This window comes from Sebastes fasciatus, chromosome 2 (genome assembly GCF_043250625.1).
Source record: "Sebastes fasciatus isolate fSebFas1 chromosome 2, fSebFas1.pri, whole genome shotgun sequence".
In the NCBI taxonomy this organism is placed as follows: Eukaryota; Metazoa; Chordata; class Actinopteri; order Perciformes; family Sebastidae; genus Sebastes; species Sebastes fasciatus.
The window spans coordinates 29592747-29615285 of NC_133796.1; the positions used below are offsets into that span (position 1 = coordinate 29592747).

At 39.9% G+C, this 22539-nt stretch overlaps 1 protein-coding gene across 5 annotated transcripts in view; it reads right to left on the reverse strand.

The window, feature by feature from the left end:
- The window catches only part of zfhx3b (zinc finger homeobox 3b), a 365979-nt gene that overhangs the window by 209689 nt on the left and 133751 nt on the right, over positions 1–22539 (reverse strand). For all 5 annotated transcript variants that reach the window (XM_074617828.1, XM_074617854.1, XM_074617862.1 and 2 more), the window contains exon 5: positions 755–789. The gene's annotated coding sequence lies outside the window, so the exon portion shown is untranslated. The remainder of the gene's footprint in view (positions 1–754; positions 790–22539) is intronic.

The window sequence follows — 22539 nt, forward strand, 5'->3', positions numbered from 1 at the left end:
GAAACAGAAATGAGGAATATATTCATATAAACTGTTTTAATTATATATTCATACATATCTTAAAAAATAATACAATTCCTAATAAGTTTTGATTATCTTTTTTTACCTACAGGCCACCTTGGGACAAATGACACAATGATTTATTTGTTTGTTTGTTTGTTTATTCATCTATTTTAAAGTGGAGCTGGTCAGCAATCTCAGTTTTCAGGATTAATTCTAATAAATTAATCACATTTTAATGGGATTATACGATTTGTGTAAGGTTTTACCACACAGTCAACACTAGAATTAAAATCATGAGGGGGGAAATGAAGAAATTATACCTCTGTTTACTTTCAATCATCATCAAGTTTATCCGTTCCATCCAATCAATAATTCTATTAGAAATTAGTTGGACATGATGTGTTTCAAGCTGTGAATTATTGTGAGTAAGGACAGGGTTCGTTCTAAAAATGTTACCCAAAAGAACCTCGACGATGTCTTTTTGACAATAATAGGGTATGGTTTAGAAATAATGGGATATGTGCATGTAACGGATATATCAGAAATTTCTTTCTGCACACAGTCTCTCATAATTTAAACTCTAACCCTTTAGTTGATACTTATTTTCTCAAGTTCTCAAATTCTCAAGAATTTGTTTGGAGATTAAATCTATAAAATACAAACTTTCCTCAAAGAAAGTCTTTCCCCCTAAAGTCTCATACATGTGGTGAAACTACAGTGAGAAAAACAAAAGTTTCAAGGAAACACTTACCAACTGTGAAGCGGAGGAAAGCTTCCCTCACAGTCCTGCAAAACATAAGAGAAATGCATCATTGTCCACAGTCTTCAATCATACTGTATATCCTTCAAACAACTGTCTCTAAGAGAACAAAACACAGGTCTCACTTTCATGTTGGTTCACTACAATTACAATTCATAACCTTTTGCCAACATCCGTCTTACTGACCAATAATATCTGCCCCGAGGCCGTACTAAGCTTGCAACCAGATCTTATGTATGTATGGATACAACCTGAATAATCTAGCAAATCACAGACAGCCATTATCATCATATTGTTATTTTGTTCTTATTTCTGCCTGCAGGCTCTGTGCTGTTTGTTATGAAGTTATATTACAACCTGAGGATAAGAAAAGGACACTGCACAGACTTATTATGCATAAAATACATAAAAGCATTGCATTTATATATGTAAATCAAAAACTGCTCCTCTTTTATACATCTATTGCATTCTCATGTCATTCAAAACAGCAGCTAGGACACAGAAACACAAACAGACTTCTGCACATTGTTCCTCAGTCATCCAAAATCGGAGGCCTCCTTCTCCAATCATTAGAGTCATTGAGTCACCTCAAGCAATGACTGACTCTCCAGGCTAATATAGTGTATACTGTCCACTGTTAGACGCTCTAATACAGCCTTTTCCCCTCTGCTACTATGGACAATGCATTTGTACTAGCCCATGTGTTGATATGCTTTTCTTATTCTGTGTATCTTATTGTGTGTATAAGTGGGAGAATGATACTAGGGATGCACCGATCTCACTTTTTCAGTCCCGATAGCGATACGTGGGCTTTGGGTGTCGGCCGATACAGAGTACTGATCCCATACCAGTGTGTTAATTAATAAGCTGTATGCCTCACTGTGTGGAAGTGACTGGGATCATTCATTTAAGTGTAAGGCAACATCAGGCTCAACTTAAACATTGGTTTCCTAACTTTGTAAAACTAAATTTAACAAATAAATACATAGATTGAATTATTTATTTATTATTAAAATTGTAAATCGTACACCAGCAACTTGGTCAAAATTCTTAAAAATTAACAGGAATTACAATTCAAGTGTAAACCTTTTTAAATGCACCAACAGATTAGTCAAACAAGAATTATAATTACAATATATGATGTATATAGAATATTATAATGTAATGTAATTGAATAGATCGTCCCCATTGTCACCGATATCCAATCCAGCTATTTGAGTCACTATCAGCCAGATATCGTATCGGTGCATCCCTAAATGATACATGCCCCGTTGTCACAAACATATGACACATAAAATACCAAGCTAATCACCAAACTGGTAGTTATGATCATAAAATTCAAACTTAAAGTCGAAAAGACAATTTTTTCGAGGGGGCAAAATCTCAACTTTGAAAATAATTTCCTCTCTCTTCTCATTTATTACGACATAATTTGTGACAGCGCTGCAGATTCCTCAGCGAAACAACAGACTATAGTTTAATTTTGGTGAATAAGCCGCGGCTTAGAGAGCATAATTGCAAAAGTTGTGCCTCAAGATGCTATGAATAAAAGACAAACAGACAAATTAATTCATACATAAATGGAATATAAAAAAAACTACACACAACATACTGGATTTACTATAGCAGAAAGAGAAATTAATCTACAGTATTCCCTGCAGTGCTGACATTCAGACTTCATTTTGAATTATATTAGTGTTATTAATGCTGAGCTAAAACCAACACTTCCCTGTTTCTCTGTACAGTACGGCGGGATGATGCTATAGCCTCAATCAGCCTTTAACCCCTGCCCTTAAACAAGGTAAAGGCATCCATTCCCCTGACTCCAGGTCAGTGAGTAAGCTTGTATTTTTGGATGGCTGCTGCCGATTGTGTATGCACTTTAATAAGCGGGCTGCAGGTCAGGCAGATTTATAGGCCCGTGGCGGGGTGGAGGGACCGGACTCTCTTGGCCTCCAGCTTCCCTCTGCGCCATTACGCCAGAGTGAGATATAGTGGGATATTGATCCCAATGCCACTTCATTTCGCAATAACTATTACACGATATTCTCCCGGGCTGCGTGTGGCTGCTGATTTATGCTGCCTTGCTATTTACATTAGCAGTAAGTGTTTTTCTATACCAACTGAGGAGGGTCTTACAGCCACACAAATGGACATGTGAACATTCACATTCCATACCATACCTGTCTTTTTGCTGCCTTTGATGCCTTTTCACAGTAGCAGGGGTGCTTAACACGCCGCTGCCTGCTGGGGAATAATGGAAGATAAACATATTGAAGAATACATGCCAGCCTTCATTACAGCTGCGCAATTGACCTTGAGGCAATGTTATTCTCCTGTATCATATCGTATTTAAAATACCTGCTTGATCACATCCACTCTTTAGAACGCTATTATATTATACAGGTAGGTGTTTTTGAATTATTTCATTCCCACTTGCTGGTTGGAGTGGTGTACAGTCAGAAAGCCATCAAAACAGACATGACTGCTGTGTAAAATCATAATTTGTGTTAAACATTGTAGTGTTTATCTAACAAATCAAACGGATTTACAGTACATCCGCCAACTAGCAAGTAAAAGTAAAACTAAAGCTAAAATTCAGATGGAGACATTGCCATTCACACTGCGTGAAAACATGTCTGCGCCAGAGACTAATTTAATTGAATGCTGCTAATTTGCAAATTATGTCATATGAAAGAAATTGTTGCCATGATCAGGATAATTAGGATAAGCAGCCGGTGCCTCCTGAGCCTGCACCGTCACCAGCTGCATACTCCAGAGCTGGGTCTTTGCCAAAGTGGCTTCCCTCGCAGTGCCAGGCTGGTGCTGAGTGTTTGTTTACACACAGAGGGAAGCTGTGTCAATGGCAGGAGTAGGAGACATGAATGGGGAGGAAGGGTGGGAGACAGACCCTGTTAACGCTGACATTCCCACAGGCGGCCCCCACGGGGGGCACCGCGCCTCGGATGCCGCCACACACATGCTGCATCGTGCCACAACAGAAAACAAAAGGACTAATGACCCTTAATTGCTCGGGAGCCGTTTAAAATCAGATGAGTGTCGCCTAAACTGCAGTATGTAAATCAAACCCCCCCCTCCTTCGCCCCTCTACCCCCTAAGCTCTCTCCCCTGGCACAATCAAGTCTTTTTCTCATAAGGGGGCGGGCAGCTTAGCAGGCTCGCTGCCAAGTGAGGGGAGCTGGCAAGCGTGGTAATGTGCAGACACTTGTTGCTACAATGGCTGCCTGTTACGCCAGCACATGGTAGAAACGGGGCGGTGGAGGGGCGTGTGTGGGGAGCAGATGGGCACACTATAGCCTCCACGTGCTTCCAAATTAAACATGCTAATAGAAAAGAAGTGTGCCCGGCGCTCGGCTTTCAACGCCGGCAGACACCGCGCGCATGTCCCATTCATTAATAGGGCCATTCATATGCAACAACCAAGTTTGATTGTACACAAATGCCCCATTAGAGAGAGGAAGGGGGTTGGTTGGTGAATGCAAGTCAGTGTGTGTGTGCGTGTTTCTGCAAGTGCGCTTGCTTGTACTTGTTTGCATGCGTGTTTGCATATCTTTGAAAGTGACAGAGTTTGCTTTGTGTAAGCTTAAAGGGATTGTATAAGGTTGAGTTGAGTTTGGAGGTTAGAGTGAATGGACATTTTAATAATACAAATATATATAGTTTTACAGAGATCACTCCAATGTTGGTTAGAATATTCATAATTGTAATTATTAAAAAATAAAAGATAAACATTTAAGAGTATAAGGGACGCGAGCATTTGACATATTTTATCATATATATGACAATAAAACAGGATATTACATTACTAAATTTTGAGATGAAAACACATTTGAGCTTTATCAAAACAGACTGTAATACTGAATAATATCAACTAGAGCTGCGATTAATCGATTAGTTGTCAACTATTAAATTAATCGTCAACTATTTTGATAATCGATGAATCGGTTTGAGTCATTTTTGAAGAAAAATATTCAAATATATTCAAAAATTCTCTGATTTCAGCTTCTTAAATGTGAATATTGTCTGGTTTCTTGACTCCTCTGTGACAGTAAACTGAATATCTTTGAGCTGTGGACAAAACAAGACATTTGAGGACGTCATCTTGGGCTTTGGGAAACACTGATCGACATTTTTCACCATTTTCTGACATTTTATACAACTAATCGATTAATTGAGAAAATAATCAACAGATTAACCGACCATGAAAATAATCGGTATTTTCAGCCCTAATATCAGCTGCTGAGTTCAATTATAGACGTTGTCTCACAGGACTGAGCGTCAGACCAGGCAGGTGTCTCAAGCCCGTGACCCAGTAAGAGGTGAGCGATGTCCTCCTCCACCCCTGGGTGTCCCACTGCTCCCACCATTCAGACCTTAATGCATGTCCTATATCTGCATGCTTTTCTGATATACGGAGTCTCCGGTGATTTAAAGACAGCAACAAACCTGTCCCATTTTCAGAGTGACATTATTGATAGACTGTCACTTCGGATTGTAGGTAACCGCTAATGGTTATTTTATGGTGCATATGTCAAATGTGATGTGTACATTTTTTTTTTTCATCCTGTCTCTTACCCTACCTTTCTGTTTTATTTGGGTCTAATGATTGCCTCAAGATCATTGTTACACTTTTATTAGAACAAACAGGACTCTCTTACTATGTAATAACATTAACAAAATTGACCTTTCAGGAAAATGACCTGCCAAGTACCACAACAAAAATAAGCTTTTTTCTTTTTTTCTTTGAATGACATGTTATTGATAATAAAACTTTATCTCATTGTGACTTATTTATTTGTATTGCACAAGTTAATAGTGGCATAATATTCACAGCATTCTGCAGTAAAGAATAAGAAAGACTGATTCCTCTTCTCCTAGGTGTACAAAGCTAAAGAAATATTAAAATGTGTTGCTGCATGTATTTAATTTCTATGTCCATCATCCCCAAACAGACCACCACCTCTTCCTCACCCCTCCACTCTTTATCCACTCCAGTGTTTTCTCCCTGTGAACCTGCATCCCCTCTTGTCATGGATTAGCCTCCATACTTGCGTGAACAAAGACTCAGTCAGCATGTGTTTATGTGTTGGTCCGCGTGTCGTGTGAAGAGGGGACGTGTCTCCCACTTATGTCCGGATCTTAGAGGATCCCAATTTGTTAGGCATTAATCAGAACACCTGCTCAGAGAGCACCCTGTGTCAGAGGCTCACTTTGTGTCCCGACGGTTTCCTGGCTGCGAGGCTTTTTGTTTCACCACTTGAGTCATCAGCGTTGTTTGAAATCAATTTAACGATTGTGCCTGAGACTGATTTGAGTATGCAAATGCTGCATGGGGAGAAAAGTAGTAAGCAAAATAAGAGAGAATGAAGGCAAGAGGAAGAGGAGCAAAGGGAAGAGGAGCTGGGTATACTGTGCATCACACTGGCATTAAAGAGCAATAAGTCATCAAGTGGTGTTCCAGCAGGTGGCTGTAAACAAAAGACCAAAAAAAAAAGCTGAATTTGGCTCTATACTATAACAATGACACTATCCTGCTCCTCGCTGAAGGACAAGGCATGCAAGAGAACAATGTTTGAGGAGAAAAAAGAGTAAAAGACTATGACAGCACAAGGAAGACTAGGTCAGAGAGCAGCCAGGAAAGAAAGGGAGTACAAGAAAGAGGAAACAAATGAATAAATTCATGGGGCACAAAATGAAAAGGAAGATGGAGGGGAGCGGAGTAAAGGAAGGGGGTTGGAGTCATCAGCGGAAGATTTTTATTGTCCGGACACAGGAGATGCACACAAAAGCACTGGGAAGATTCAATTAAGTATCATATGCAGTGACCTTATTGCCATGGTTACGGAACAGTGGAAAATATTAATCAAGCCTGCACTTGCAACGGGGAGGAAGATGGTGGAAGGAGAGATAGAAGGAAGACAGCGATGAGAAAGACAGAGTGGTAGGAGAGGGAGAGAGGATAATGGCACAGTCGCTATGTGTTTGTGTGAGTGAATACAATCGCACAACGTCCACGACTGTCCCCACCAAGCTTTGGACATCTGTGCTCGCATCCAACGTGGCATTTTTGACATTGGATTTTTTCAACTTCTTTGTCGACATATTTTTAAATGAAAAAAAAAAAAGAGTCACAAATGTGGAATGAGCTCAATTCAGAACTCATTTCATACAGGGGTGAACTCACTTTTCAGCTCAAAAAGATTTGTTTTAGCTCCCTCTCTCTGTGTTTCAGGTTGAAATTCATGTGCCAAAATGTCTGTTGATGCTTTCTTAGCGAGGAAAAGAAAAAATCTAGAATCCATCACACAAGAGTGAATTCATTAATAACAAAACTTGCGAATGTTTGCCACATGAAAATGAAATGTTTTCATCCATCAATGTGTTGTTTTTTTCGGAGTAATAGTACACTTGCACATGGTTCTAAATAAATCCTCTAAAAACCAGTGCTTGCATATTGTTACAGACTGAAAAATTATGACGATCGTTTTCAATCATATTCCATTATGATGTTCCTCTCAGTCACATTTCCCTGCACACTGCGGAAGGGGAAAGTTGAAGATTGTTCTGTTTGATGAAGCTGTAGAGTGTTTGCTCGCTGTCTGCAGGGACTGTCTTGAAAACAATCTATCTGAAACTCCCCCGCTGAGCAAAATGTTAAATAAACAAAGGCGGGGATAAACAAAATCCCTCCATTTCAATGTCACTGAGAAGAAAGCTAACATTTTAATGCTGCGATTGTGAAAAGGAGGTGGCAGCCATAACGCGATCATCATTTAAACTTTGGACACGGTGAAATTATTTTTTCCCAAAATAGTTAACACGGTGGCTATAGAAATATAATTGTTGTACTTACTTCAGCCATGAGGCAGTAAGATAATCGCTCTTCCTCACTGGTTTCCTTCAGGTGGAACAATTTTAGACTTCTCCTGATAATGATGTTTGAATGAAATTAGTTTTTTATATTGTCCCATTTTGTACGAGTTCAGTTTTTGGAATTTACAGGGTAAGGTTGTAATGCACCTTTAAACGTTTGATACTCAACAAACTTTTTGAAAATATATATAGTAATTCATATTGTGGCAGTACAGCTCAGAGTAAACCTGCGGTACAAAACAATAGCTATTCTCTCCAGGGTTATTATAGTAAATGAAAATAAGCAGTGAAAAATGTTGTTAATTAACTGAAACTAAATAAAAACTATATCCTTTAAGAAAAACTCAAACTAATCTGAAACGATATTGCCGGGTTAAAAAACAAACAATGAAATAAAAATGAACGTAAAATCATTTTAGTTTAAATTCTTTAGCTATAATATATCACTACCGAAAAAAAGAGACAGCATGAATTTCAATAGACTCTCAGACTTGACATTCCAGGAGATGGCACTACGCCGCAACTGCTTCACATTGGACACTAAAGTAGCACAAAGATTAAACATTAAACATTATGGCCATTCCTACACAGTTCTCCAACCATGTATTTTGTATGTATATATAGCTACATACTTCTGAGACATTAGCCTATACCTGGCCTTCACAAAAACTAACTAAAACTACTGCCAAACTGAAAAAAGAAAAGAAAAAAAAACTAAAACTAAACTTTTCTGAAAAAATGTAACTAAACTAAAATTGAAAATTCAAAGCTATAATATCCTTGATTCTCTTAAACTATTGTTTAAGTTATATTAAGTCACCTTGGAGTACTGTGGAGTACCCCATGGTACTGTGTTTATCCCACTGATTTTTCCTATTGAATGCTTCCACTGAGGTTTATCATTCACTGAGACAACATCAGTATTCACTGCTATGCTGACAACACTCAGCTTTATCTCTCCATTGACCCTAACAACATTAGGTAATTAGACAGTCACTATCAATGCTTTATTAAAAACTGGATGACACAAAATTACGTATAATGAACCTCGGATAAATCTGAGTTTCCATTATCATTTTGGACTTCTCAAATGCAGTGAACCAAGTTTGTTGATAACAAACCAAGAGCGGAGAAATGTAAAAACAAGTGAGCAGTAGCATGTGGCATATAAATATTTGATTGAACCGGGACACAGTCATTAATGTTTTTATAATGTGGTGGCTATAGATTACTTCAATTCACTACATATTTATTTACACCAAACGGTGATTTGGACTGCAGTTAACACAGAAAGCTGCAGCCAGAATCACAAAGCAGGAAAGATATGACTCCCATCTTGGTGGCTCCAATATCCAGAAGCCAAGGACGACTGCACTTCCTTTATAATGGCTTCTTTCCTGTCTGAGGAAATTAAGCAAGCCCTTTGAGTGGCATCTTTCAAACTCAATTAAAAACTTGTGTCAGACTTGCTTTTACTTGAACTGTGTCAATTTACACTGTCTATGTTTCAGAATGGTTTTAAATACTTCACCCACCCATTTAATTGCTTAATTAATGACTTGAATGATTAATCGATAATCACAATTGCTGTAAATTGATTTTGTGTCTAGATATGGTTAGTAGTGCTGTTCAAATACATTTTTTGTTATATTTGTTGAAATTCTCATTACATCCCGACAGCAATCAAAAAATCAAACGCCCTGCTGTGAGTACGGTGAGTACTATCAATAGCCATGTACATTGTTTAAGTTTATTATGATAATTTCGGGGGAGTGGCTTTGGAGGGAGGTCTGAACGGACAGACTCTCAGTGTTGCCGACCTGGCAACTTTCTCACTAAATTAGATAGATAAAAAAATAGATAGCAACTTTTGGAGCTCGTGCTGCTAGCTACTTTCATAGCAAAAGAGTTGGCAACACTGGGCTGGGTTTTTTGGTTGGATAATTTACAAAATCTAGTGTATTCTTGCTAGTTTCTCCGCATTACTGACCCTACCTTTAACTGAATAATCATTCCAGCTCTAAATTCCAGCTACATGTGATACTATGATGTGTAACATACATAGTACATAAACATTAATCAGTGGCTCTAAATCCATTTTGCAAATTCAGCTTGAAACGGTGCATGAAGCAAAAGTTTACAGAAACTAGACAAGTGTATCTGCATCTCTTACATTTGCAAAGAGATTTGAAAAACTCCAGAAGTGGCAACCTCCTGTTATGTTTGCATTTAAATTATTGTGAAAAATAATTTGATTAAATGTCATTTCATTAAAGCATGACAAAAAAGAGTTTTAAGTTTTAGCATGCAGTTACTAAAGTCCAATGAAAAACTTAATATGCAACACAGAACTTGGCAAGAGAAGTTTTTCTAAGAAGTTGGCGCAAGTTGGTTCTTTTACAAGTGATTTGAAGAGTGACAGGCAGTGGTCATGCAGGAAATCAGCCAATAAAGTCATAACTGAGTGATTTGAGTTCGACATTGGTTCCATCCCCTGCCTACTCTAATCCTGTGCCCTAGTGTCTGAAATTCCCCTGCCCATCCCTGTGGCAGAGCCTGCGAGGACCTCTGGGTGAGACACAGACTGAGGTGTAACAGCAGAGGGCCTGAGCAGAGTGGCTGTTAAAGTGCCTGATGTGACCATGACCACTTCCAGAAACAATTTAATTCCACCGCTTCAGCCATCTCCAGCTGATCTACTCCTCCAAGGTCATTAACTGTGCCACAGAAGGTCACATGATTAATGAGTGACAGACCCTCTGGTGCAATAACGTGTATGAACGTGGCCCATTAATTAGACAGGGGGGCCAGAGAGAATGAATGGCCAGGGACAGCTTGGCCCCCTCACAACCCCGTCCTTCCCAGACCCCATTTTTCATTTTCATCTGCACAAACAGACACATATAACCACTCATAATATTCCCAAAATGCCATGTGTTCTCTTACAAAAAAACTTTACCAGTATTTTTTACTATATATAACATATTATAACCCAAACACAATAAAAAAGCAAGAGGCTTTCTGAGGCTAAATGGCCGCGGTTCAGTGCTACTACATATGTCCAGCTGCTGTTTAGATGTGCTATGAGCAGTGGCCCCAGGTTGATCTGGGTATCAAGCATCAGAACGTTGTGTTGTTGCAGTCCTCTTCCAGGACTATGATAAGCACTCTGCATTACTGAGGGCAATCTCCAAGAGGAAATGAAACATTCTGCTGCCACAGACTGGCTTTATTAGAATACAACAAGTCCGGCCTCTCAGGATATACAGATCAGGAGATTTAATTGATGCTGACTGACTGTCAATGCACTCCTATAGCTGGGAGAAACAAGAGTGTTTAACACTGCTCCATTGTAAATAGTATTCATTTCTCAGTCTAATCAACTTAATGCAATTCCAATAAGTCCATTTCTTAGAGTGGCCGTGTTGATTTGAAACCTCATAGCCCTGTTTTATTTTCACCAGTGCCAACAAATGTAATGGCTGCTAAGTATATTGGGCAATAATATAAGAATGCTCTACATCCAGTGCATGCATTTCAATTTTACCTTGAGGTCATAGCATTATGGATATACCCCAGCGGGGTCATTAATCATAAATACATACACTGTATGTAATAACAACCAGTAGGGAGAACTAGACCTCAGGGAAGGTTTCAGATGAGGACTTGTATATAAGGCCAGGGGACACAATGGCTATCTGTGTAAACAAATCTCATCAGTTCACCCACTGCACCTGGGTCAGTGTTTTCGCGAAGCCGGCAGACAATCAGGCACTCCGTATATGTATACAGAAGTACACATTTCCAATTGTCATTTGTCCCAGAAACATAATAAGCAGTGACAGGGTGAGCCACATTCACTCAACCAGGAAAACAACATATTTTAGAAACCGGAAAAATAGGAAGATGTTGAGATTTGTGTGTAACGATGTTTTATCGTGAGATGAATTTCTAGGTCATAGGATATTTATCTGTAGTTATGAATATGGAGGAATAATAATTTATGAGGCAGGCTCATAATAAACATAATTTTGAAAGGTGCTGCTGACATTTTTTACACTATTTCTTTTTTTTTATAAATGAACAACAAAAATAAAATAAAAAATATTCTTGCATCTTATCAAACATTCAAAGAACCCCTTGACCCTTCTGAATAAAGCATCTCTCTGGAGATTTGACACACATCTCTCAGCGCAGATCTGAAGACAGCCATGAATGTTGTTTGCCCTCTGATATATTTTTAATATTCAGATCATATCAAATATGTCCTCTTTCAATAATTGATCTATCTATCTACTAGCAACATAACACATGCTGAGCTTTGGCATGTGATTTCTACGCCCCAGTCAGTATATCTTCTTCCCTCTTTTCAGTATGATAGGGAGGGTGAGCTAAGGCTGATCTCTAGATGTGACGCACTTGGCCAAGGGGAACTACCCGGGGCACGCTCCAACGAACCCTGCGACCACAAACTAGCTGTCGGACCACAACACTGTGAAGCCGCATTTGTTGTGTCCAGGCGTAAAAATCAGAGATAAAGATGCACCAATGGCGCCGCTTGTAGGAGAATGACTTTGCCTATGATTAAATACTTTTGTCCTCGTATTAACGCTTATTAAAATCTGTATCTTAAAAATCACACAAGCAATTGTTGCAAAAATATCTGAGCAAAGTATCTTATATATATTCCATGTTAGCATCCTGTCTGACAAAGACATGTTCATTTGTTAAGGTCATATATGCACTTAGGCATTTTAAAATGACAGCCTCTGTACAACCAAATATCTAATGTGTAAGATATGTACTAAAACATGTTGTTTTCTAAAGGAACACAGTGCAACACAAACATATCAGAGTCTAATGGAGTGAGTGTTTTCCATCCCGTCTTTTGACCAACAGCATCTCCTGCGGTGGCTCATTTCCTTAGTGCAAGAGGTTCCCACCCTCCATCGCAGCCAGGCTTCGGGGGGCACGGCGGAGAGAATGTGAGATGGAGGGAAAGAGCAAAGTAGAAGAGGGAAACCATGCTGGGAGAAAGGAAATCTTCCATGTGCAGAAGCAGAGTGGCTAGAGGACATTTCACGCTAATGGCGGCCGGGCCAATTGAAATGACTGCAGCGCTGCATGATTTGAAGGTCAGGAGACAGCGGATTATATTCCAGTGGTGGCGAAGGAGGATTGGAGGAGTAAAATGGTGCCTCCCCACCACCCCGCCCCTCCTCTTCCCCCTCCTTCCTCTCCTGAATTATTGCAGAACAACCAAGATGGAATCAACATAGCACCAAACCTCACCATCATTACTCTTGCACACAGCGCACCGCGAAACACATAGCATTGCTCCGGTCTTTTCTGCGCCCGTACATCATGATGAGAAATTCTGCTGCGGGAAATTCAGGAGATCAGTTTGGGAAACTAAACAACACAACAAACCACCCTACAGCACACTGACTGCTTTTCATTATGCAATCAAATTATATTTATGATGTACAGTTGTACCATTAAAAAATTACAGTATGTGCAATAGATAACTATTTTGCTCGTGAAGGCCAAAGAATGATTAGGCTTTTTTCAGTAAACTGTCAAATGCTCTTATTTTTATCCTTGACAAGTCATCATAACAAGAAAAACAATTAGATTTCCTCAATGGGTGACACACTGGATAAAACAGTGTGGCTGAAAAAGCACAATGGTCGGGCTTTACAGATGAGGGTGCAAAAGTTACTCACACATGAGAAAAGCATGAAGTGATTATGCACATGACTGCAGTAATAAGCTGTAATAAGATGCGGAATGACCGCACGTATTTACTCCAGACATTGTGCAAGGCAGGCCAACGTGATTACATTGTATTTTTATCCAATGGATGTTCGAGATTTGAGGCTAAAAGAACCTCGAGCCTAACATGCAAACAAATATGGAAACAACAACAAATGAGGCGACGAGGACGTCAAGCAGGATTTCACAAATCAGGGACATTAATGTAATTAAAGTAATCCCTCGGAGGCATCAGCTTCTCTATCTGCCTGATGTGTTTTCATAACTTCTGGAGGCTGTGCAATGATTTTCACAATTCCCATTAGATACTGCACACGTCTCTGACCGTCAAAACATTTTTAATGTTAATAAGACTTACAGATGCACCTGTTTTAGTCAAGACAGACACATTGTGCTCAAAGCAGCAGTGACAGCAGGTATTTAGATGTGACAGTAAAGAGTGTCAGTAAATACTTGCAGGTAGCATCCAATCTGAGCTGCTCTATAAAACTGACAGCAACAAGGTGGTGGTCTTATAGGAGGAGAGCGGATGCCACTCTCTGTGAACAGCCAATAGAGGAGGAGGCATAAAGCACAGACACTTACTACCATGCCAGCATGCACATGCTAACAAAAGCATCACAACCGAATCAGTGAATTGAAATAACTCATCTTAAATACCGTGTATTGCTCTATTGCACTATAGGCTTCACACAGAAGAAAAGGATGGACTCTTTCAATATGTTTTTGAAATTACAGAGAAACCTTTAGGAGCCATGTGAAAAAACAAACTATCTGTGCATGCCTGTATTTATATAATGTACCTGTATAAATGAGAAAAAAAAGAGTACAAAAGAAAGAAATGTGTACGTTGCATGCTTCTGCAAACCTGTGTGGATTTTTGGGGTGTAAATATATATAAGTAATAAAAATCTAAGAATATTCAGTTCATACCATACTGTTTGAGGCCTTGACGTTTTTTATTTGTCATATTTCTAGACAAGAAATTCACTTATTTCTGGTAAGTTTCAAAATCCTCATTAAACATTATATTACAAACATGACAAATTAATTTGTCAACTGTAAAAAGTCGGAGTAAAAAAAATGACTGTGGTTTTTGCTTCCACTTGTAATTGGCTCTATTAGCTTTAAATATGCATGCATCTAAATGAAAATGAGATTAAATGAAAAAAAAGACAAATGTATTTTTTGTATTACATAAAATTAAAGTGTGTTTGATCAAAGTTTTACAAATATAATTTTATTACAAAAAAATATTAATAAGACCAAAACGGATTTCCATAATGTCAGCATTGTATAAGCACAGGTAACGCCCAGGTCAACAGTGTTTCATGACCTGTACACTAGCGTACAGGACGGAGGAACAGGAGGCAGCGATGGTGCTGAAACTCTACTGCTTGTAAAACTCTACAGGAGATAACAGGCAACCGACGTAGCCCAGTCAATCCAGTGTATGTTTGAATGGATGACCATGTTAAGCTCTTAAAGCAGGCATTAATCCAGGATTTTAGGAGCAGAGCTAAGTTGGGCACGTTATCATGGCAAGGCCCAGACCTTAGCTGAGGTCCAATCACTATGCAGAAGCACTACAGGCCTAACACAGGGCGAGCACCACAACTGGACGGAAATAATAGGCAGAAAAAATAACATAAAATCAGTTTCAAAGTGTTTGACTTTGATTTATTAGTATCTCAACTACATTTTAGTGTTTTACTAAAAATAGAGACTAAAATAGATTATGCATCATAATCAGCAGGATAGGCATTTTACTCAACCAGATACCAGTCTGTCATGCTATGTGAAGCATTCAAGCAAGGCTTGCTTATAACTACTGGCTCTCACAGAGCCGGAGTGACCTCTCTGGCCAGCCTCGGCCTCAGCGCCAGCCTCACCCCTCCAGACGAACACAGGCCAGACCGGAGCAGAGCGCACAGCCGAGCCTTCTCTGCTCCGCTCGACTCCAGATACACACAGGCCAGCTCAGATCAACATCTGAGATAGCTGCGCAGACAGACAAACATATTAAGAGCTGACAGCTCCTGACCATGCATCTACAAAAGTAGCATCATCATGTTTTTAGCGGTGGCACAAAATACCCACCAGCCAATAGGACGGCAGCAAGTCACGTGACATGCGCACGCGTGCACACACCAATCTCAGGGTGCAGTCATAGGGCTTGGGCCAAGGCTTAGGGCTAGAGCATGGGCTTAGGGAACCGGGTGTGCTTGTTGGCAGATGGGGGATATTAGGGGCAGTGTGTTGACTGATAAATCTTCCTGCACAGTGTAGGACCTGAGCTATCATCTGACATATGAAAAAATACCAGAAGAGCTGTGGAGAAACGAGAGGAAATTAAATGAGAGGGGGATGAAGAAAGGGGAGCAAAACCAGCACGGTAGCAGGCATCTGTTTGTGCTGCTCCTTCCTCATCCTCACCCACACTCACACACACACTGTCAGCTCAATCTACATATCAGATTTCAGTCATGTTTCTACATTTATTCTGCTTGTGTCATGAGCACAACAGTAGCTAAAACACTGTATGGCTAATGCACGTGTCAAAAATAGTCTTGTACGCTTGTAAGAATACCTGCTACTTCCTGTGTGGGATTTATGGAGCTCAGAATCTGGATCATCACTGCGTGACAGACAGTCTTCATTTATGTATATTGTTTACTGAGGATAAAAAGACACCCAGATAGTTATTAAAAAATGCATGATATTTTTCATTTAAACTTTAATTAGAATAGTCTCACTGCAATGAGAAAATTATGGAATTGAATATTTTCTTTTATTTGTGTGGCTTTTATTCTCAATTTGGCAGGAAAATCACTGGAGTATGATACGCCTTTTAATTTGAGACATGAAAACAAGAACAATGTGATGTTCTTTATCTGTGAAAAAGTTATACCCTTCCTATAACTGTATATACACTTTATTAAACACATAGCTAAATGTAATACATTCTAATACCTGCAATAAATCTTTGCTTTAAGAGAGTTAAAATGTTCAGTTTCTGTTGAAAAGGTTTTAGAAAAGTGTTGATTTAACTTTAGGGAAATTAAAGTTAAGTTTGTCTTGATGTTGAATTGTATTGTGTTATACTGAGAGGTGTTTCTCATGTTTTTTCCACCCCATTTATATCACTGGGGGGTAGATTAAATGTGTATTTCTTATGAAAATGCCCAAAATGGTGCTTTAAATGTCTGCACAGTGATTTTTCTGATTATTTGACAGCCAAACTATCAGGGCTAATACTCTGGAAGTGCAAAAAGTGCCCCACTCACCAGAGTAAAATATATTTGATATTTTTGAACACCTGCCCCACAGCAATGTCAGCTCTGTGAGTGGACAGATAATTCTCCAATCAACACTCGTCGACTCCAAATAATTGCAACTGAAAAAAAATCAACAGTTATTAACACTGGGGGAGTTGCTGTGCATGCCATTTGGGTTTATGTGTGTGTTAGTGAGTGTGAGTGAGTAAGTGAGTTAGTTAGTGAGAGAGAGTGAGAGAGAGAGAGAGAGAGAGAGAGCGAGAGAGAGAGAGTCCAAATGGATTTCAGCCCTAGAATAAATCACTGTCGCCACAGAAAGAAGCCGACAGCTGTGATGGATGGCTGAAATTTTTGTGTTGATGTCTTTAGTATTGCTGACAATTTGGTAGTCCTGGCTTTTCCACTTTTCCTGTGCTTGCGTGTGGCTAAACACATCTAAACGCTGGCACATGCCCATACCTCTACACACAGTATTCTGCACCTGCTCAAAATCTGCTTTTGGATAAAATCCTCCTTTGCCAGATTCATATCCTGTTTTTCCACACAAAAGCTTAATATTATAAATTCAGAAACCAAATCTATATTCTTAAATACACTTATTTTGTGTTATTAATGAAACATGCACCCCATTAAATGTTTATAGTAACTTCAACATTTTTCTGAATGACTTCCAAAAAGTGTACCATAATTGTGAGTACAACTTTCTGTAGTGAAACAGTGGACACCATCTTGTGTGTGTGTGTGTGTGTGTGTGTGTGTGTGTGTGTGTGTGTGTGTGTGTGTGTGTGTGTGTGTGTGTGTGTGTGTGTGTGTGTGTACACTATGGTCACATGTTCTTTTTGCACCTGTATGCACTGACCCTCTCGTTGGGTAATATGTTACCATATGACACAGTGACTGTTAGGTGTGGTTGGATCATACACTGTCTGTCTGTCTGTCTGTCTGTCTGTCTGTCTGTCTGTCTGTCTGTCTGTCAGTGTGTACTCTTAACGCTGTCCACGCAAAAGTGATATTCTCTTCAAGTGCTGTTATCTGGCCCACACGGGGCGGCGATTCTGCCCCTGCCCTAAATGCACCGTCACCCCCTTTTCTAAGACACAGCATCTTAGTGTACACACACACACACACACACACACACACACACACACACCTGACTGTTACTGTACGAATCCAAAAATCCCAAAAATAAAACTCATATGCTTTTATAAAAAGGCTGTACACACTGCACTGTATACAACATCTATACACCTATGCATAAAGTTATGTAAACAGAAGAACACTATACACCTTTACACACACACACCCCTCTCTCTCTCTCACACACACACACACACACACACACAAAGTAAAGAGTTGGGCCGCTCTAAGCCAGCCCCCCCACATCCAGTGTTTCCATCTGCTCTCACCTGGCAGGATCAAAAAGAGCACACTTCCCACAAACTTACAAAGAATCAATACTTTCTCCAGCAAAACACAGCAGTCACAGCAGCCTCAGTAGTCCCAGCTCCACACTAACTGTACTCAAAGTACTGTAGACTGAAAGAAAAAGAATCCACAGAGCAGAAATTAAAAAGAAGGATTTACTGACCTTACTGTCTTTTTCTTTCCTCCCCTTTTCTCCCTCACACGTCCAATCCCCCTTTCTGTGTTTCTCCTGCCGGTTCTTGTCCTCTAAACCTCTAGTCTAAAGTAAGTCATGCAGGAGCTGCTTCCTGCTCCTGCTCAGCCCTATACGCCACTGTATTAGTCTGATTTCACACTCTGCAGCCTAGCCTCTTGTCCTGAAGGGGACGGTGAAATGTGCTGCTTATTTAGAAGCCGGAGCGCACTACCTGGGCTTGTAGGCAGCTGTTTAAAGCACGAGGCAACATCCAGGGTGCATAATACCCCCTCTTCCTTACACACACACACACATCTCTCTCTCTCTCTCTCTCTCTCTCTCTCCTCTCTCTCCTCTCTCTCTTCTCTCTCTCTCTCTCTCTCTCTCTCGCTCTCTCCCTCTCGCTCACATGCACACACTCACTAGCTGGCTGGCTGGCTGGCTCGCATAGATAGGCAATGGCACAAACGCACGCTCATGCACGCGAGCAAAGTGAAACACACACATGCAAGCGGTCTGTCAGAGGTCTCTCTACCTTGGCTGGGATAGCAGGCAGTGTGAGGCACAGTGAGATGGGCTGGCTGCTCCGTTCTGTCTCCTTCTCTCTAAGTGTTTAGAAGACAATCTCAACAAGGGATTGCTCCCAATCTACTAGGGTGATCCACATGGATGAGTTATAATATGCTTGCCACTCTCTACCTCTCTCTTGCAACCCCCCCACTCTCTCTCTCTCTCTCTCTTCTACCTCTGTTCCCTCTCTCTCATTCTCTCTCGCTCCTCACTCTTTCGCTCTCGTGCTCGTTGTTTTAGCCTATTACCGAGCCGTCACCGCTTTCAGTTCAGGAGGAAAGAGCCTTCCCTTCTTGGATTCTATATTTCTCTCTGGATGTGCACGAGATGGGGCCAAAGACTGACTCCACCTGAATGCATATTAGTAAAATGCATTATTTATTGCTAAAGCTGCATTCATTTTTTTTTTTTTTTTTTTTTCTGATATGCCAGTGGACACGAGGGGGAAGGGAGTAGCGGAGGTGGTGGCTACATCAGCAGCGAAGGGGTCTTATTTGTGATGTGATGTGTGTGTGTTTGGGGGAGGCAGGGGTGGCGGTAGAGGGTAGGGAGGTAGGGAGGTAGGGGGCTAGGGGGTAGGGATGAGGGGTCAGGATTTGGGATAACGGGGGTCTGAGGGGAGGTGAAAAGAATACATAAGATATGATTTTAATGTATTTATTTATTCAATGACTGGGATTGCCTTATCATCCAGGGTGCTGCTTAATGACATCAATGCTGGCTTCTCCTAGCTGTCCCAAATCACACTGCCACTCATTTTTTCATCAAAAAAATGGCTTCAATTTATTTGAAATTTGTATGTGTGTGTGTGTGTGTGTGTGTGTGTGTGTGTGTGTGTGTGTGTGTGTGAGAGAGAGAGAGAGAGAGAGAGAGAGAGAGAGAGAAGGAAAGATAAAGTGAGGTATATAAAAAGTGTAACAAAGCAAAAACACAGCTTATTTGTAAAAACATTATTCTCTGCCGTTGAAAAGTATAAATTACATTGAAAAAAAAAACATTTACACAAAATTCATAAAACACACTATTTACGGTGATTCAACAGTGCTCATTATGAGCCAGTTTCACAAGATGAGTAAAATGGTTCTGTTCATAATTTCATAATTAAAGTTCTACGTCCATCTCAGTAATTTAAAGAGTAATTAACTTTTGATTTAACAGCCACTTTTTAAAACACTAGTTGATAATTTAGCAATTGTTGTAATGAGGTTACTCTTATTCTATTACATGTAATCGATAACCTACAGCCCCTTAATTACATTATTTATGTAAACGACGAGGCCCTTTTAACTGTAACATCCGGATGATCTGTATCATAAAATATTTCTAAACCTTTCTGTTATTTATATGATTAATTAGTGTATGATTAATCATCTGATTAGACAAAGTTTTAGTCATTAAAGTAAGTCGATCAGTTCAAAACAACATATTGAAATCTTAATTAGAGATAACACCTGCCTTAATATTGAACCAAACATTTATAGATAATCAAGAGGATTGAAACAAATCCCTGATACAACCTCTGCCCTTCTGGCAAGCCAAGTTTAAGTTTTACTCAAGAAAAAAGTTTGAAAAGATGTAATGAATGCATAAAGTATATTACTAGCAGTCTAGAATTACATTAAAACAAATAAAACTATGTGGGCCTCACATTCAGTCTGTGGCACACCTGTGTGTGTCAAAAACACAACTTCCAAATGTGTCCTGGACTCAGTTCACCACATTGAACTGAATGTATTACAGACTTAAATTATGATGCTATATGAACTAAAAAACAAGACACAATGCTTTAGTATGTGTCTTTACTTTTCATTATAGTGGCTGCTGTGATACAAAAGAAGTTGAATAATGAATCAGCTCTTTTGAGATCCTGTATAAAGATTGATTGTGAATGGCTAAAGGTTGGTGAGAGCATGGCCTGGACTCAGACACAGAGAGGGGCGGGAGGCTGGAAGTGACTGTGTAAGCTGGAGTTGCCACGCTGGTCAACAGGCTGCCGCAATGTGCACCCATGGGGGCAACCAGCCGGGCAGGAGTCATGACTGCAGAGTGGACCCCCAAGACTCTGTCAGCACTATCAGCCATCCTTCTCTCCCGCAGCCGGAGAAACACACCGACACAACAGAAACACAACCAGCCGGCAAAATCACTCAGTATGAAGGAAGTTACATCATTCCCTCCATAAACTAAACTCGAATATAAAATCTTCAGACAATCATCAACAACTAATGAACACAGTTGCCCAATTTCACATCTACAATAAAAGATTCATTGTTTACGCAATCCATGACCATCCATGTGACGCTCACTTTATTACAAAGAAGTCTAATTCAGTCCCCAGCCGTCTGGGCCTGTTAACAGCTTGGTCGTCAGCCACAGGATGCCCATCTACTGTACCTGAGAAAGGAAATGATGTGGCCCAGGGCCCAGTCAGGCCATTCTATCACCGCTATTAGGGCTTAAGCAGAACTGGAAAATTACTCCATTGGCATTAACGGTCCACCTCAATCATTTTAATACTATCATAATCATGAGACTTTCTAATATTATTTTTAAAAGCCTCGGAAAGAGAAAAAAGGAATTTCATTTCCTTTGCTTAACCATCTTAAATTGAGAGAGAGTAAGTGAATGGAGGAGAAAGTGATATCTTATGAGACAGGCAGAGAGTCACCTCTAACCCCTCCTCCACTTTCTTTCACCACCACACACCTCCGTCTGTCTGCAGCAGCTTCGTGCCCTTCCAGCTTCACCATGTTACAAGTCACAAGAGAGAGGGGCTTGAGGAATAAACAAGGAAGATAATTAATATTAATGAGTGGTACGGTGTAACTACGTGACTGTTAAAGAAGCCTTCTTCACACAGCTTATACCTCACCACCCCGTCTGACCAGTGATACGGAAACCTGCCCTCCTGTGTGCAACATATCAACCATAAAAACACCACTAAACAATCCACAGCTTAATGTTTCCCCTTCTCTTCTCCTCTGTTTTTAAACTTTCAATTTTCCTGAATAGCATTATTATGTATTATTAATATCGCTGAATTATTACTCATTTTCCTCTTAAAATGGAGTGCTTTAATTCACATTTGAAGTACTCATCAAGGCTGTGCAGTGAAGCGAATGTGGAAGGATACATTATATTTGCAAAAAATGCAAAGGGGGGAATTAAAAATATATAGCAATACTAAAATATTAACTATTAATTTCAAAAAAGATCATTTGCACAGGGAACAAAGAGCCTTTTCATTACTTCTATGACTCCCTTTCTTTTTTTGAAGTGTACCTCTCTGATTGCGGCTCTTTGAATAATATGCAATTATCATGTAACTGAATATTCACCTGTGCATCAAATACACTGAATATTATATTTCCATTATGAGGCAGCCCCCGGTGAATGTTCACTTTCAGGGCATAAAAGGGGGACGCAGCGTGGAAGAGGTGTAAAATTTATGTCCAGTACGGTATCAGATGGAGGTTCAGTCAACAATAGAAAAAAAACTGCACAAAATCAAAATAGGTCCAAAAATGATCATGTTTTTTTTTTTTTTTTTTACAATAGTGAACTCTAATTCACCCTTGAAAGCTTGACCTTGTGCTGTGTGACAGGAGATAGCCGCTGCAGCATGAAGACAGGACGCCACTTATCATCAAGGGACGAGG